The sequence below is a fragment of the Siniperca chuatsi genome, linkage group LG11 (genome assembly GCF_020085105.1).
Source record: "Siniperca chuatsi isolate FFG_IHB_CAS linkage group LG11, ASM2008510v1, whole genome shotgun sequence".
NCBI classification, from domain to species: Eukaryota; Metazoa; Chordata; class Actinopteri; order Centrarchiformes; family Sinipercidae; genus Siniperca; species Siniperca chuatsi.
The window spans coordinates 5,614,336-5,631,834 of NC_058052.1; the positions used below are offsets into that span (position 1 = coordinate 5,614,336).

General features: G+C 41.3%; 1 protein-coding gene across 2 annotated transcripts in view; it reads right to left on the minus strand.

Annotated features, from left to right (window-relative positions):
• Positions 1-17,499, minus strand: part of sertad2b (SERTA domain containing 2b) — a 43,340-nt gene that overhangs the window by 6,057 nt on the left and 19,784 nt on the right. The window contains exon 2 of one of the 2 annotated variants that reach the window (XM_044214340.1): positions 11,849-12,017. The exons of the other annotated variant lie outside the window; for it this stretch is intronic. The gene's annotated coding sequence lies outside the window, so the exon portion shown is untranslated. The remainder of the gene's footprint in view (positions 1-11,848; positions 12,018-17,499) is intronic. 2 annotated transcript variants of the gene reach the window in all.

Here is a 17,499-nt window from a genome sequence, read left to right on the forward strand (position 1 = left end):
TGATAAACTGCAGAATTACACTGAATAACGTAAAATTACAAATTAAGTTTTAGTTTCACCTCTTTGTCTGTCCATCTGCATGCTCTATATCTTGAGCGTCCACACATGCACTTTGGACCTCTTTGTATCTAACTCTCTCTCCTTCAGTTAAATGACATTTAAACGTCTGTATCATTTAATTAATTTCCATTTCTGGTAGCAACGCCAGTTCACCAAAGCCGGACAGCATCCAACCTTGACTGAGAGGAGGGTCAACTGAAGTGGGTTGACTCATACTGATAGACCCCCCATGCGGGTTTGACCCGCGTCACTGTGTCAGTCTGAATGGGGTATTAGTAAGGGGGTGGGGCAGGGTGGGTGGCGAAAGACATACAGTAGGAGAGGAGAGATAGCGAGCCACGGTGACAAAGTCACAGTTTATTCCCTAAACGTACACATTCCAGTAGGTTAATAGGTCTCTCTATTTAATCAAACAATCTGATGGTGTCATTATTGATGCTACAGAGAAAGCAAGGAAGGCAGAAAGATAGACAGGAAAATGAAAAAAAAAGACATGAAAAAAGAAAAAAGAAAGAAAGACAAAGATAGAAAGTAAGAAAGAAAGAAGAAAGAAAGAAAACAGGCATCGCTGCAGTGTGTTTGACTCTAATCCAGGCTGACAGACTCATGCAGCCAGCCACTGTCTACACACACACACACACACACACACACACACACACACACACAGCGCATGCGTCTCCTCACACACACACATACAACCACACACAGGAAGTGTAAGCTGCAGGCCCAGTCACCAAGACTGGTTGGTTGCCATGACAAACAGAGTCAGCTGGGAATTCACCCAAAGAAATGACAAAGAATGGGTTTGGGGGCTTTGGGGTTGGGGGTTGGGGGGGTAGAGGAGTAGGTGAGAGATTGGTCTGGAAAAGGTTGGAGGGGAATGAGCAACTTTCTCTCCTCCCTCTACTAAAACTACTGCTGAGGCAGGTACTTCAACCCCGACCTCTTCATTACTTAGACTTTGCAATTGGCTCATTCATGGTGCAGACCTGTTAGTTCACTGGCTGTTCATATACAGTTTCATATTAACATTTTACTGTTGTTAGGGGATGTAAAAAACCTTTTGACCATTTGATTTCTTTGCCTTGGACACAACAATAGTACCTCAACATTTTTCTACGCTAGCAAGTTGGCTGTAATGTCTGTCACTGAGAGTCTGTCATTTTCCATGGCAACGGTTACAAACCAGATATTGACTTGGGGCTTTTGAGGTGCTGGTAGGTGCATTTTTTAAACAGAGCTAAGCTAGGCACCAAAATTATATCGCGTTAACACATTAATTGGTATAAAAAGATGAAGTAGAGTGATTGCACTCATTTTGGGCTATCAGAAATAATCGATATTTATATTAAATGATAGAATTTAATTTGCATTAAATTCACCTCGGGGCACCACCCTTAAAGAAGGGAAAACTATAGCCAATTCAGTCTCATCAAATATGCTAAACTATCAATTTGGAACTCTGATTAATAATTTAATTAATAACTACAACCAAAATCAACCATCAATAGCTAATAAAGTTTGAAGGGTTTTGGAGTTCTAAATAGTAGAGGTTGGCAGCATTCACTCTTGTGCAACATTAAATAGACCAGCATGTATATTCAAAAGCATTTAGCCTATTTACAAGATAATAAAAGTAAAACACACAATAGGTAATCTAAATCTAACTGTACTTAACTAAACTCAAGATCCAAAGTAGTGTGTGTATGTGAGAGAGCGAGAGCATGTGTGTGTATGCGAGTGTGTGCCAGAAAGAATGTGTGTGTATGTTTCTTTGTTCTTCCTCCGTATGTTCTACGTGCACGAGCATGAACACATGTGTTCAGGTCAGAAACAAAGAAAGAAATGTGAAGCGGGAGCTTTGAGTTTCCTCTCCGGGGCCAAATTGGAGTGAGTGTGTGATTCGTGCAGGGTAATGGTGCCGGGTTAGAAAAGAGGACGGTTAGTTTGCATGTGAGACATAGTAGTTACTGGATGTAACAAGTTCTATGAGTATATGCATATACTAATATACATAGTATACGTATATAAAGCATAACTAATATCAACTTAGCATGTGGCTACCAAATTATGATGAAAAAGATCACAACAATAAAGCTCAATGAACCAAATTACTACATGTACACTGACAAAAGTTAAGCAGCCCTGTGCTTAGCCGTGTACACTGTTACGCTATGCTGTGCCCAGTTAACGTTACTAGTCCATGGAGGGAAAGGGGTTGCTTTGGTGCTGCTTTGTTAGCTGGCGATTCAGTCGGCTGTGGATGAGCGAGGCGGGGAAGAATTGTGGTTCCGATGCAGTCTTTGCTGTGCAGCGTTCCGATTGTGCAATTCGGAGGAAACAGTCGCTCCATCCTTGTTCTCCTTACTGACTTAGCAGCTTGGCGCTAACTGGTTTTGTTGCTCCTGTTGCTTGTAAAGTTAACTGACAGACTTTGTGTTGTAGCTGCTGGCGCTAGCTAAGCTTGGTTTCAGGGGATCTTAGGCAGACTCTTGCTTCACTGCCGTAAGAAAAAGAGTTTGGTTCGGTGTGTCTGCTCCGAGCAGACTACACGGCGGAGGAGACCTCTGTCCCCAGGTCAGAGAAGTCTGAAAGTCTGACAACGATTTAGCCTTTGGGGGCAATGGCCAATGTTTCGGGGCTTCCGGTGCTGGTCATTGTTTACAATACAATTAGCAATCTCGGAACCCATCGGCTATCGTTTGACGATGATTTGAATGCAGATAAATTTAAAATAGCTAATAAAAAGCTAATCTCTAGGGTTCCAAGACTGATAAAAAGCTAAATCGTCGTCAGACGATAGCCGATAGGTGAGAGAGAGGATGACATGCAATAAATGGCCACGGGCTGGATTCGAATGTGGGCCTCTGCGGTTAACACATTAACAACTGACCAATTTATGGACACTTCAGCTGCAATATGTCTCTTTGTTCCAGTCGCTTGGCAGGAAATCAGGTAATACAGGTGATGTTTAAGTTAGATACAACCATCTGGTGGACAATATATGCCATCTAATCAATTCTCAGCGACAGGTAAAAGTATACCTGTTAAAACATGTTTCCATTCCTTGTCACATGGCCAGCAATGGCCTACAGGACATGTGAGAGTCCTTGGCCTGGATACTCTTCATAAATGTTTTATCTCACTTACTATTTCTTTTTTGATTAATCTCAGTCAAGGTGGCTATTATGATGGCTCGAGCGTCCTGATGCTTACATGCTAGGATCAACTTGAAATTCTACAAAAACACTAGTTCTTAGTTTTTGCCAGTTTCATATTGAAGTTTGGAGAGTATCCTGACATTAGTTACGTCAATTATTGATCAAATTTTTTCATCATTTTTATAACCAAAGAAAAGACGTCAGCATTGCACGCGCTGTTTGATTGACAGGTGATCTCTGGGAAGTGCAGAGCAGAAACTCCACAGCAATGTTAGCAGCAAAGATGAAGACAAGATCAAAACTCATAGAACTGCATTTTCAGAGAGTAAAAGACGTTCTTGAGGCTCATTTGGGTGCCATCGAGAACTAAAAACCTAACTCTTAACTGTTCTAATTGTTTGTGACTTGTAACCATCTACTACTTGAGTTTCTGCATTCATTGAAGCTAGCTAGCTAATGCTGCTTCTAGGAAAATGGCGAATCAGAGAGCGTCAGGGAGAGACAGAAACAGAGAGAGTCAAAGAGAGAGCAATAGAGTTAGTTTCAAAGCAGTTTGCGGGTGTGTGATTGAGAGTTGAAGCAGCTGCGCATGTCTGACTCACTGACTCATGGCAGGGTGTTTAGACACACACACACACACACACACACACACACACACACACACACACACACGGTGCAGGGCTGACATACCAGAGGCGCCCCACCCCTTACATTCCACTTCATTATCCTCCTCTTCCCTTTCCTTCTCCTCCACCTCTTCCCTTCTTCAGTCGCTCTTTTACCTCTTTTCCATCTATGTTTTTCATCTTCCCTCCGCTCTTTACCTCACACCCTCCCCCCTCCTTCTACTGACTGTCCTACCATTGGCAACCATCCTACACTCTATGAGCCATGTCTAGATATGAACACACCAGAAGAAGTAAAACAGATGATAAGTGAGTCAAGTAGATAAAGCACAGCACTGGAGTACTGTACTCCAAAATGGAGCCACGATCTTCATTCAAGGTCACTGTGACTTAACGCGCCACTGTTAACTGTCTCACAAAGAACTGTCTGAAAACTACATTTTCCAGAAGGTTTTCCATGAGGAAAATGTAGCTAAAGGTCTTCTGAGACTTTCGAAGCAAAGATATGTTATCTGTTAACGTGTATATGTGCTTCTGTGAAATCTATTCAAAATGTTGGATTAGAATAACTTCAGGTTCAGTGCCTCCAACAGTCCAACAGTGTGATCAATTTCAAAATAAGTGTGTAATCAATCCAACTGCATCATACCCATCATATCAGAGGCTGATAACACAAACTGGACAAGGTTTTACTTTAATAAAAGTCCAATATCTACCTATTATCTTATCAGTACTTGTAATCAATGAGACATCTTATGTAGGGCTGGGTACTGAACTTCGATACTTTTATGGTATAATCCGGAGCCGATGCGGAGAGTACTTCTGAAGGCAAACATAGTGTTGCTTAACGTTACAGACCGCCAGATAACGGAGAGAAATACTCCTGAAGTTGACACGGTGGATTGTTGTCAGACCCGGGCTAGCTTCTCTTTAGCACAAAGTAAGAGGTCTCACTCTGCCACTATTTCCCAAAACTACAAACATCACCCACACAGTCATTCCCTTCTACTTCTTTGGATTAGGCAGACTAGACGCTACAATGGCGTATTGCTGTCATACTGTTTGTTATTAATGTTCCTTTTGACATTTATTTATAGGCTATAATCCAATACTATACAGATATTCCATCATTTTCTTCATTTTAGTCCAGTAATTCAGGTTGCGTAAAGTGTGCAGTGTCTCCAGCTGCTTTGAACAGCTTCCTCCTTTGAAGTGAGTAATTTTACCGTAATGTGTAATGTAAATTTCTTTCGTTCATGAACCAGCATTGAAGTCAAGGTATTGGTACCGGTACCAATATTGAAATTTTTTGAACGATACCCAGCCCTAATCTTATGAAATGTGTTCCATTTGCAGAGATTCCTCCTTTTTTCTTACCCTAGAAACCAATTTCAAAAATGTGTGACAAATTTCTACTAGCCTAAACAAATAAAAATCAATACATAAATGGTTGCTTCCTGCAGAGCGAGCTGATCTATGAAAAGAATGTCAGATAGGAACATTTCTCAAAATAAACGCTTATTTGATTTTGCCTACTGCCCATAATATCACCAAATATCCTGATACAAAACCAAGAACAAACCACAGACTGAGCTACTTCTGAACAATTTCCATTAAGCTACATTTTTTAAGGAAGATCAACTATAATTGATGAGGACACAATACGACCAAACAGCATCAAAATCTGAAATTTAATCTCAAATAGAAAGGCCTACTTGTGGCTAAGTGTGTGTTTAGATAAGATTACATGAAAAGTTGATGATGCCCTCAGGGAAGTGGGCCTCGGCAGTAAAATAATAATATAGAGCAAGAAGAAGAAAAATAGAACATAAAGAACGTGCATTGAGTTTGAATATATGTGAAGGAATGAAAAGTATAAATCTAATCACAGAATGATGGTGGAAAACATAAAAACATGAGTGTTTTATACATTTAGAGGTAAGGTCAGGTGTGTGTGCAAGCATGAGAGTGTGTGTTAGCCTGCCAACTGTGCCTGCAAACACACATTAGACATGTGGGCTGAGCATATTATTCCAGGAGCTGGCTGTAGTGTGTGTGTTGTGTGTGTGTTGTGCCGTAGTGCAGTGCTAGTGGATGGACTCTGCAGTGATGTTATGATCCTGTAACCGGATACGTTGGTTTCCATGCCTGAGCTGCACATCCACCCCTCCCCCTCGCCTCCACATTGGGCTATTTCAGGTTCTCTGGATGCATAAAGTATGGACACACACTATGCTGCTGCATGTAGAAGAATGTAGCACTGGGTTGTATGCTTAGTATGACATGTATTAATCTCAGCATTCGTTCGTGCACGAGGGCACACAGTAGCACACTTGCAGTTCGCAGTCATGACTGTGCTTCCACTGTTCCTCCTCGCTGTAATGCATCCAGCTCTGCACATGAGGACGACACTGTCCAACTCACTCCTGTTTGTGTGTGAGACACACACACACACACACACACACACACACACACACACACACACACACACACAAAATGTAGAACTAGTAAACACATTCCAGACAAAACCCAGAGGAAGAGATAGTGCGTTGTAGTGCTCGCCTGACCAGACCCACTACGCTCAATAGCAGCTACGCTTCCACACACAACTTAAGATACAGTTACACCATGACGATAGCTACTACTACTACTGTTTCTACTACTGCTTTTACTGCCATGACTACTGCGGTTACTACTACAGCTCTGTCTAGTAATATATTCATTCTGGTTTTGAGCACTTGCACGCATGCATTAAGTGCCACAATTAGACTTGGTCATCAACAAACCTTCGACAGCAAATTTTCCATTAAAAGTTTCAACACGCTCTTTTGCATGGGCCTGCAATAAAACAGGCAAATACCCTCAACCAGGAAAATACAGTGCGTGTGTTTCCCCAACAGCTGCTCTCAACAAGACTGGTACTCAAAAACCGGAAACAATGAAGTGACACCATTAAACTCTTTAAGACTTATCATTAAGCAAATCAGGGTTCAGTTCTCACATGTGGTTTAAATGGTGAAATGCTGTTAGGAGTTTGGTGATGGTGAATAAAGGTCAATTAAATATTAAAGGTCATATAATTTGTTTTTTGATCTCAAGTGGCTTCAAGTGCAATTTTGCACTTTACAATTATAATATTATTGTGAATATGAGCTATATTATGGCTTACACTGGTAGTAGTGTTAGCTACAGTAAGTTGTCAAACACCCCCCATGAACTGAAACCATGTATACTTGAACCCAACAGTATAACTAATCTTGAAAACACCTTTATTTTGAAATTGCTGAACAATGTTCACAAGTGTTTCTGCGGAACAACAACAAGGGAGGACAGATGGTAGAGGAGAGTAAGAACCAAAATAAATAAGCCAATCATGCGGCTGGAAACAATGTCCATGGGTGTGCGTGCCACAAAACGTGTGTGTTTGTGTTTTCGCTCATAGTGATCATAAATGCTCACATTACAGAGGTCAGCTGGGTATCAGACAGGGTATTCACACAATCTCTTATGTAATAACAGACCTGGTTACAAAACACTACAGCTCCTACTGCGCAACATGCAGCATCCCATTAATAAAAACACAGTGGTGTGAGCGCCTGCATGCTCAGGTTGGATTTAACCACTTAAAACAAAGATGTTGCTTTCAGTTAATAAAGAGCTGAAGGCCCTCTTGAATGAAGCCTGAAAGATTTTGTTCCCCAGTTTTGGTGAACAATAAATGCATTACAATTCATTTTTGAGAGTAATCCTTATTTATTTGTTTTATCTGAGTGAATGGCTTTCTGTAGTTGATTTACAGCAGGGGGGGAAATTAGCACTCGCCAAATGTGGATGATTTTCTGTAGCTTGCAGGAAATGAAAGCTTGCTTACCGGTAGCTCCGTTTTCATAGCCTAGCCTATTAGATGAGCTTATCAGAATGGATGTTTCCAATGCAGCTTCATTTGCTCGGCACAAGTAGGTAAATGAAGTCATTCAAAACACAAACTACTTGTGTTCATTTCGCCTGTAAGTTATTGCTTAATGCCGCTAATTACAACCTACTACATCTACGGTATCGCCTAATACTACTTAGCTAACATGATGAAACTATTCATGAAGTCAGTCTAACATTTGATCGCGTGGTCAGTGGTTACATAACCTTCGAAACGAGCCACAACTTAGTCGTGCGCGTGCACGCATGTGCGTGCGTCATAGGTGCTCTCAGGTACTTGAACAAGTAGCATTAGACCTACTGTGTGTGTGTGTGTGTGTGTGTGTGTGTGTGTGTGTGTGTATGAGAGAGAGAGGAGAGAGAATATTGGTATTTTCCTTAAGAGTTTAAATATTTACCTTATGAACTAAAATAGCCTATTGCTTGAATATTGTAGATCTTGATTTATTATTTTTCAAATGCAGTTACACAATGCTGGTGTGACGATTTATGCTGGCATTTCAAGTTGTGTATGTCCCATAAAAGGTCTAACTCTCACAGTATTATGAAGGTATATATTTTTTGATTACAAACAGGGGTAAATGTACTGTAAGAATATGGGGAGCATAAAAAAAAAAATGAGTGGATGTTGGATTTTGGTATCCACCAACCACAGTGGCAGGCGGACAAAAAAGTTCATTTCCAACACTGATTTACAGCATTTAAAGTAAAGTTAGTTAGTCTGAACTAGAGTGTTTGATTCATCACACACTCTAGTTCAGATCACCGATCAGATCTGGGGCAAGCAACAGAGTCACTGACTTGTAAACCCTTTTTTTCCTGACTTATGTTGAAACTAAACTCAGTTGCCAGTTTATTAGGTACATATAGCTTTTTGGGGGATTGTAGTTTCTATTCTGTCTATTTGGTCTCGGGGGCGGCTGTGATTATTATTGGTAGAGCGGGTCGTCCACCAATCGGAAGGTCGATAGTTCGGTCCCGGCTTCCCCCAGCCCACATGTCGAAGTGTCCTTGGGCAAGACACTGAACCCCAAATTGCTCCCGAGGGCTGTGTCTTCAGTGTGTGTGAATGATCAGTTAGTTTCTTTGGACTGATGAGCAGTTAGCATCTGCCATCAGTGTATGAATGTGGGTGAATGTGATATGTAGTGTGTAAAGCGCTTTGAGTGGTCGGAAGACTAGAAAGGCGCTATACAAGTACGGTCCATTTACCCTCACTGACAGAACTGAGCTGGACAAAACATTAGAAATATGTCTCAGTATAAAGCAATACAACTCGACAGCACCACAAACTACTGCGACCAAAGTGACCATAAATGAAATAATCATTGAGGCAGGATTTATAACAGGGCTGCGATTTAGCTAGGTGTAATTGGCATCTGAGTATAAACATTCAACCAAGAACCAAACTTCTGCACAGCCAGTACATCGAACACCATGAGTCAATCTTAACGAAGAGACCTCACCTGACAGGTGCCTATGCTTAAATGCCTTATTCTTTGGGATTAAAGGTACTATGTTAGTTAAAGGGACAATCCACTGTTTTTACAAAAAGTTAACATCATGTCTCGCTTTTACAGAACTGTGCAGTAAGTCACAATGACACACATGCACAATAAGGGTGTGCGTGTATCTCAAATTTCTGGTCATTAGTGTATTCACACACAAGCGCACTCCCTCTCACGCACGCACACACACTTAAGTCTATAAATAAAAGGCAGAAGAAGAGAGCAGATTTAGGTCAGCAGACGTGTCTACACGCCGTTGAGCGCTCCACTCTTTCCACCGAGCCTCTTCGGGGGGAAAACACAGCTTGACACGTCCAGTGACAAAGCCTCAGAAGTAGGGCTGCACAATTAATCACAATATTTTCGAAATCGCAATATGGCCAAGTGCAATATCGCAGAAGCTGCAAGTTTTTGATAAAGGTAAAATGTGTGACAAAGCGCATTATAATGAAGTACTGTAGTGCTGCAGAGATGCCCTGGACTACAAATCTTGTTCTCCAGATGTAAGAAAACATGTTCGGTACAGACCCCAACAAATGTCACATCAGCATGATTTTAATAGATTCAAAAATGATCATTCCCACTAATCGTGAATCATAGCGCAATCGTTATATCTCTCAAAATAAATCGCAATATGATTTTTTTTTTTTTTTTTTTTTTTACCATATTGTGCAGCCCTACTCAGAAGCTACAGAAATCTACAGCGTCTATATGTCTGGTCTGGTTACTGCAGCATGCACTGTATCACAGCAGCATCAGCATTATTACCACAGTGCCCACCTTGTTACAGCAGCACCAGCTTTAGTGCTGCAAGTGTTATCATTTTTACTGCAGGCAGTACCCTTATTACTTAAGTATAATCTTTGTGAATGCAGTACATGTATTACTGCACTTGAAGCCTTACTGGTGCAATGTGAGCCTTATTACTATTTCTACTTATAGGTATTCAGCTACTGAACGTATGCAATATAGAGTAGCCTGTTACATCCATCCCTCATAGGGTAGCCGATGTAACAGAACTTCCTTATTACTGTAAATTCAAGCCTTAGAGACTGACAATAAAAGCCTGCAGCTGTCACCTCTCTCATGATGTCCAACACATTTTCATATCAAGGCCTTCTAAAAATGCCTGTGAAGATATGTGTTAAAGATGATTTAGTTATCCCCAAAATTTCCTTCCAGCTCAATATTGATGTATTGAGTTTGAAAATAACAGCAGCAAGCTGGGAGGACATTTAGGGGATTTGGAGGGACTACTGGGCGCTAAAACAAAATCAGGGAGTGTATCTTAAAACTAAAGGAACACTATCCCCCCCCCCCCATTTTGTTTAAGGAGTTCAGCAGTAAACTGTAGAGTGGAAGCTGATCAGAATTCAGCCATCACCATGTCTCTTATTAGAAATATTCCACAGTGACATTTAAAATCAAAATTCTTTTGATGTACTCTGGACTCTACCAGGAGTCTGGGGACCTCCTGCGGGCTACCCCACTCAGCAAAAACTAGGCTTTCCTCTCCTCACTGTGGTTATCTGCTCATCTACAGTATAGGCAGTTGTATAACTCTGCATCACATCTGGCTACTCCTCAGATGGGCTTTGGCACTGATCAAACAGGGCTCTGTGGTCTGATGTGAGTCTATATTGTGGGTGCTCCTCCAGACAAAGTAAGAACCTCTGAGATGACCTACACAGCACAGGAGCAACAAAGTGAAGAAGAGGTAACTGACATTATAAGAGCAGACTGCTGTGTTGTGGTGCACGTTATGAAACAGGGGCCCCTCCACTCACCACAACAACTACGCTGACTGAGACAGTCAAACACTGGATACCAAATCACTTCCACAATTACACTGCAAAAACACATTTCACTAACGTTACTTTAAGGTTTTTACAGGGGTACAAGAACATGCTTCACACAAGTTGTCAATCAAGACTAAACTAAATGTACAGTATGTGTGCTTTTGTGTAAATATGGAGCCCATCTTTTCTACGTGCTGTTCTTGACAACACATCTGTTCAAATATGTAGATTTAAGTCATTATATTTGGCCCCAAATACATTTTCAATTAATGTTGTTTACATGTAAAAGTATAATGTAGGTCATTTAAGTCATTTGGAAATTACGTTTTAAAAATTTGAATAACCAAAAGGTGATATTATTAGTTTATGTAACGTTCTTCATTGTAGTAGTATGTGTCAATGGGTGAGTGTATTTTGGGGAAACACTCTATGTATTTGGGGTAAAAAAGTTTATCAGACAGACTTTTCCCCCGTACTGATCAACTGGAAAGTGGCGGCCGCTGCCTCGGCTCTATAAACTGTAATGACTTTTCCGCGGACAGAGACAGAGGGTCACTGGAAGAACAGCAGAGACAAGTACTGGAAGATATTATCCATTTTAATACGAAAACTTTTTCAACCAGACCCCACTACCCACAACACTACTGAAACAGCCTTCACCGTGTCTATTATTCATTAGAAACGGGTTACAATGCCTTGCCGTAATGCATTTCCTCGACGTGTTTTACTTTGCTCTTTGAAAGATAGAAACGGTGTCTTACCACGTCCAGGGCCGCCGGAGTTTGAAAGAGAAACATGGGGGGGTATTTAAACAGTCCTGTCGGCTACTGAAGAACAAGCCGTCCTCGGTCCCGGAGACTCTGTCACACAATGGCGCTGATAGGAGGAGAAAACTGCCTCCGCTCACAGGAACGCTGCTGCCTTCACGAGCTGTTGGAAAATACTCGCGAGGTAAGCTGCACGTGCGCTAATGCCCAGCGATCGGTTAAATTTGATTCAGAAACTTTACAAGATGTTAGTTAATCAGTGGGACACCAAGCTACACACAGGTATTCGCAGATCTGTATAAGACAGGCTAATGTGGCTAATGTTGCACTTAAATGAAGAACGTGGGCAAGTCCAAATGTGGAAGATCAAGATGTGACAGTTAAAGGACAGATACCAAACTAGATGCATTTCACTACTACTATGTAACTGTTAAGGAATCTTTATTTATTTATTTACATTTTCAGTCAGTAATAAACTTTAAGATGGCACAGTCGTCTGTGCAGAGGTCTCATTAAAGGTTGTCCTCCTTAATATTGGAGACAAAATCTGCAGATAGCAGTTACAATAGAGTTAATTAATATATACTTCTTGGATACACCTACATTTTTTACAGTTACTTTGCTTAAAAAGTCGTTTACACTCCCGACATTATTATTAATGTAACAACGGCATAATTAGCCATAACAGGAGCCATTTTGTTACGGTGGTTAAGTTTACGAGGAGCACGTGAAGGCATCAGGACAAGCTGAAACCGAGCAGCTGCCCCGAGAAGTGGCGTCGTCAACTTTGCCCCAACACACAGGCACGCACGCGCGCTCGCACGCTCGCACACTATGTTGTAATACTGTATTGCTTTCTCTCTCCCTATCAGTATAAGACTGGTTTATTAAACATTAACAACATTTTGAAACTGTAAAGCGGAAGCAGTGTTCACGTTTATAACTGTAACTGCTGTGTCAAGCCCTTTTTACACAGATATCCCGCAATACTGCCGTGAAGAAGAGCCATCATTACGCCGGCTTTGCGTTTTTACACTGAACCCAGTGTGTGATTTTAGACAGCATGCCGGTGTTCCGGAAAGTACCCCCTCAACGTAGGCGGAGCTGATCGTCATAGCGACGCAGCCTTTATTCACTGACAAACTGTAACCTACACTGTACATTTACTGCCAGATTGACAACTTCACTCCTCACCTTTTCCTAGTCTGCACCACTCGCATTCGCCATCACTCTCTCGCGCTCAGCCACACACTCACTACACACACGTGTGTGTCCGTACCTGCCAACACTCCCGTCTTTCCCGGGGTTCTCCCGTATTTAAAGGCCATCTCAAGGTAATTTGCAAACTTTATTATGAATAGTCGTCATACACGGATCCAAGTTGTTGTCACCGCAACCTGGCAACCCACAACCGATCCAAAGCGTGTGGGTTGCCAGAACAGACTATAATAAAGAACCCCAGTTCTTTATTATAGTCAAAATAGTATGTTATCAGAGATTTTTAGTATCTGGTGGTGTTTTGCCTTTTCCACTTTGACATGTACTGAAAACTTATCATGTAACTCATCATATAAATCATTAATTTATTCTTTTATTGACACGAGAACGGTGAGTGGTCACCGGCATGAGACCGATGGTGCTGGTTAGTGATGGCCCGTGCAACCCGGCAGCAGATGGCAGGAAGATGTCCAGTAAACCCAAACAAAACCCAGCAGAGAAAATGGGCATCTTAGACCGTTTGTGCCCCCTGACGCCCCCTGCACAATCACCCAGTTGTGTGCTGATAATACACTCACAATCACAAAACACGTCTCCCTGTTTTTTTTTTTCCCAGACAGGCTGCCTGTTCTCGGGACAGACTTTGATCAACCCACTGTCACAAGTATTTCCATCTATTGGAGTCCAGTGTTGACAGGACTGACTTGTTGGCACAGAATCATTCAGTTCCGCCTCTTGTCAGGGTGGAAGACCGCAGGCCTTCGTGCTGCACTAAAACTCCCCACTGTAAAGGCCTGGTCACACCAGAGAGTGGCACAATGAAAATCATCCACGCATCATTGCGAAAGATTTGGTTCTAGAACCTTGGTGAAGCTATGCTAACGCTAGTCAGTCACAATAGCTCCCGAAGCTGCTTTCTGTTTTTGTCGTTTACTCCACTCTGGCGTTTTGTTCTCAGGATTGTACGTCATTTAATTCAATAAAGTTTTATTGCGTTGGGGGCTCTCCGAGCTAACAAGCTAGCTAACTATGAGCTTGGTCGCTAACAGGACAACAAGTCCACATAGTCAACTCAAAAGATGGATTTGTACCATCGACTCCTGTCTCATAACTGTCTGCAAACCATTCGGCTTTTGTCGAGCAGTTTCTTTTCCAACAGAGGAGGGTTAAATAAAAGTGGAACGGTGCAAAACAGCTAATACGCTACATTCCTCCATTTTGGACTTTTTGGCTCTCTGTTCTCTCAAATATCAGCACTTGTCAACACAGCTTGCTACTGGTCAACGGCGCAAATTTGCTGGTCAAAGGTCACCCAAGTTCAACATAACAGCAAATATTCATACAATATAATGCACTGATGAATCAACTGATTTCAAAGTGAAATTTCGCCATTTAAAATACTGTTGTGACCAGGCCTAAAGTCATCATTGGCTGAACGTTGCAAGACACAAAAACTTCCATCATTGGACAGTATGACATGTATGAGTTTTTTTGTTTTGTTTTTATAAAAGGCTAAACTGACTCAGCTCAATCAGTGCAGACAGCAGTGCTTGTGGAAACTGCTGGTCCAACAAGAAAATACAAGAATATTCTGTTATTCTTGGCAACAGGGATTCTCAATATATTGGTATCATGCAAACAGTTAAGCCTGAATGAAACCTCAGCTGGAGTATGGCTAACTAGCAGGTTAGCTTGGGTGGCAAGCTGTACGTGCACGCATACGTCGCTTCTGTGGTGAATGGAGATCTGATTTTAGTCCTGTGTTCATCTCTCTGGACTCTGAGTTGACTCATGAATGCCGAGCAGCGAGGAGGGATGACTCTAAATAAAGATTTCAGGTCAAAAACAGGAAATGGCTCAGTGAGCAGGGAGGGCAGGGCCATAGCAACACCAACTGGAGAGCTGCACCCACAACATCCCTCCCTCCCTTAATCTATCTTTATTTATTTCTCCCTTGCTCTTCTTTTATTTCCCTCTCTGTAAAAACTGCCTGTTCCTCGTTTCTCTTGCCTTTTTGCTGTTGCTTTATCCTCATTTTTCATTACCTGTTTCTGTCTCTGTCTCTCTTTTTCTGTATTTTTCTTCCATTCTGTCCATTCATTTCATTTTTTTCTGAGGTTTTGATTTCAATTCGGTGACCTTATTGCCACGACTATCAGAAAGAGAATTGCAAAAGGTCAGTAGTTTATGCATTCAAACCATCATGAAAGGCTAAATTATTATTTCCAAACATGTACTATAAATTTAACAGAATTATCAGAATATACAATAATATAAAAAAGAGAACATGTTATGCTGCAAGACGTTCAAAAATCAGTAAATTCTCTATTCTATTTTTATTATGTCTTTGTCTACGTTTCTCTGTGCACGTATCAGGTTGCGTGTGGGTGTCACTATCAGTGTGAACTTGAGTGTGAACCTGACTCACGGTGAGGTCACTGGTCCCAGTCCAGCCCTGTATATGAGGCTACATGTTGCTTCCATCCCTCACCGTGTCGCGTCTTTGGGTGATAACGCACTGGATTACGACTGTCACCAGAATTAGTTTGCTGGCCATCATCTTCCATCTTCCATTTGCACTCACTGTGACAACACACGGTGCATTTTTATATCACCAAGGTCTATAAATTCCCACAGACGCATAAGCAGGAAAATGCTAGCATGACACACACACACAGCTGGAATAATTGATTCACACGCATGTGTCTGTGTGTTACTCATCAGTTTTATTTACGTATGTATTGATTATGTCCTCTACTACGTATTTGTCTTAGTAATTTAAGGAATCACTACACACTACTAGCAGCATATTATTGTTATTACTGTTGCACCTGCCTCTACAACTATTACAAGATGCAAGATAGATTTATTGATCATTTTACAACACGGGGTTGTATAATGAGATTATGATTATAGTTCCCTTTATGCTACTCAAAAACAAATGTTATGTACAAAAATGATATACAGTAATACTGTTGCTGCTACCACTTCGGCATTTTCTTTCTAAACACAGTCAACACCAATTTCTCACAGCATGGGGTTTGAAGTATAAAAAGACACACATACTATACAGTATTACATTATTATACAATAGGGACAGTCATTGAAGTAGTTTATTTGTTATCACATAACTCTAACCATCAGAACTAACCTTAACCTTAGTGTGACCTTGTTCCTAAAAATGTCCTTTGAGGACCAGCCAAAATGTCCTTACCCTGCATAAATATCCTTACTCTGAATCTCCAGCATTTCCACCAGTCCTCAAAAAAGACCAACTTCGTATGCAGAATATTAAACAGCTACGACCAGACAACCTCGAGAAACAGCAATATTAGCTGTTAGGGGAAGTCCACCAATTTTCTAATCAGCTTACTCTACACGGGGGTCCTACTCAGCCTGTGAAAACAGTTGTCTAATGCAATGCTTCCCAATCAATAGGAAATGAGAAATAATACATAGTTACGGTATGTTTATTTCTGACTTTTCTCAAATTTCTGCTTTTATTGTGAGATACTGGATATTTTAATTGTACGGGCCTCTAAAAACTATTCAAATGTATCAGTTTGAGAAGGGACTGCTTGCAGCTCATAGATGTATGCAACCTGTGTTAAGAGGTCACAAGTTGAGATTGCTTCGAGTCACAAGCCAAAAAGATTGGGAACCACTTGGGAAATGTGTTCTGTGGCTCTAGGAGATGAATCAAGTCTGGCAAAATGACTCTGATGATGTCATCAGGGTTGTCTGACTTGGGCTTGGGGACCAAACAAAAAGCTTGCTTGCAAACTGGGGACATGGAGTTTAAAACACACACTGTAGGCATTTACCAGACATGAAGGATCTGTCCCCATCTTTTTTTATCTTATCATATTATTACCCCACAAGTGGACAGATGACCTCAGTCTAATGCCAAAAACATTGACTTCTATATTTGTTTAAAGAGGTGTGTGGGAGAAAATGTTAAACTTCTCTTGCATTACATTTGGAAACTACAAACCCATAGGAAAGTGCACAGGCAGGGCGATTTCACCTTTGATTATACAGCTTTGAAAATATTCAAGTTTAAAATTTTGAGTGAGTGAGTATTTTAGAGCAATGTGGTCCTAAAAACTAAAACCTTTCAAATTTGGCTTACAAAAGGAAGAGAAACAGAGTAAAACTAATAGAAACAGCCATGTGTGCTGGCAGATTTGGGAAGGGGAACCAGAGTATTATTAATACTATTAAACATGGGCGTGGCACACCAGCCCAACATGGGGGGGGGGTCCACACCAAAAAACACCCATCTGCTTTCTTTCCCATTCTCTCTCCCTCTCTCTTTGTCTCTACCTCCTCCTATTCTCCCTCTTTGTCTCTTTACCAGTCTCAGTGTCCATCATTCCGACTCTATGCCCCATACACAGCTCCTGCCTCAATCACATACACACACA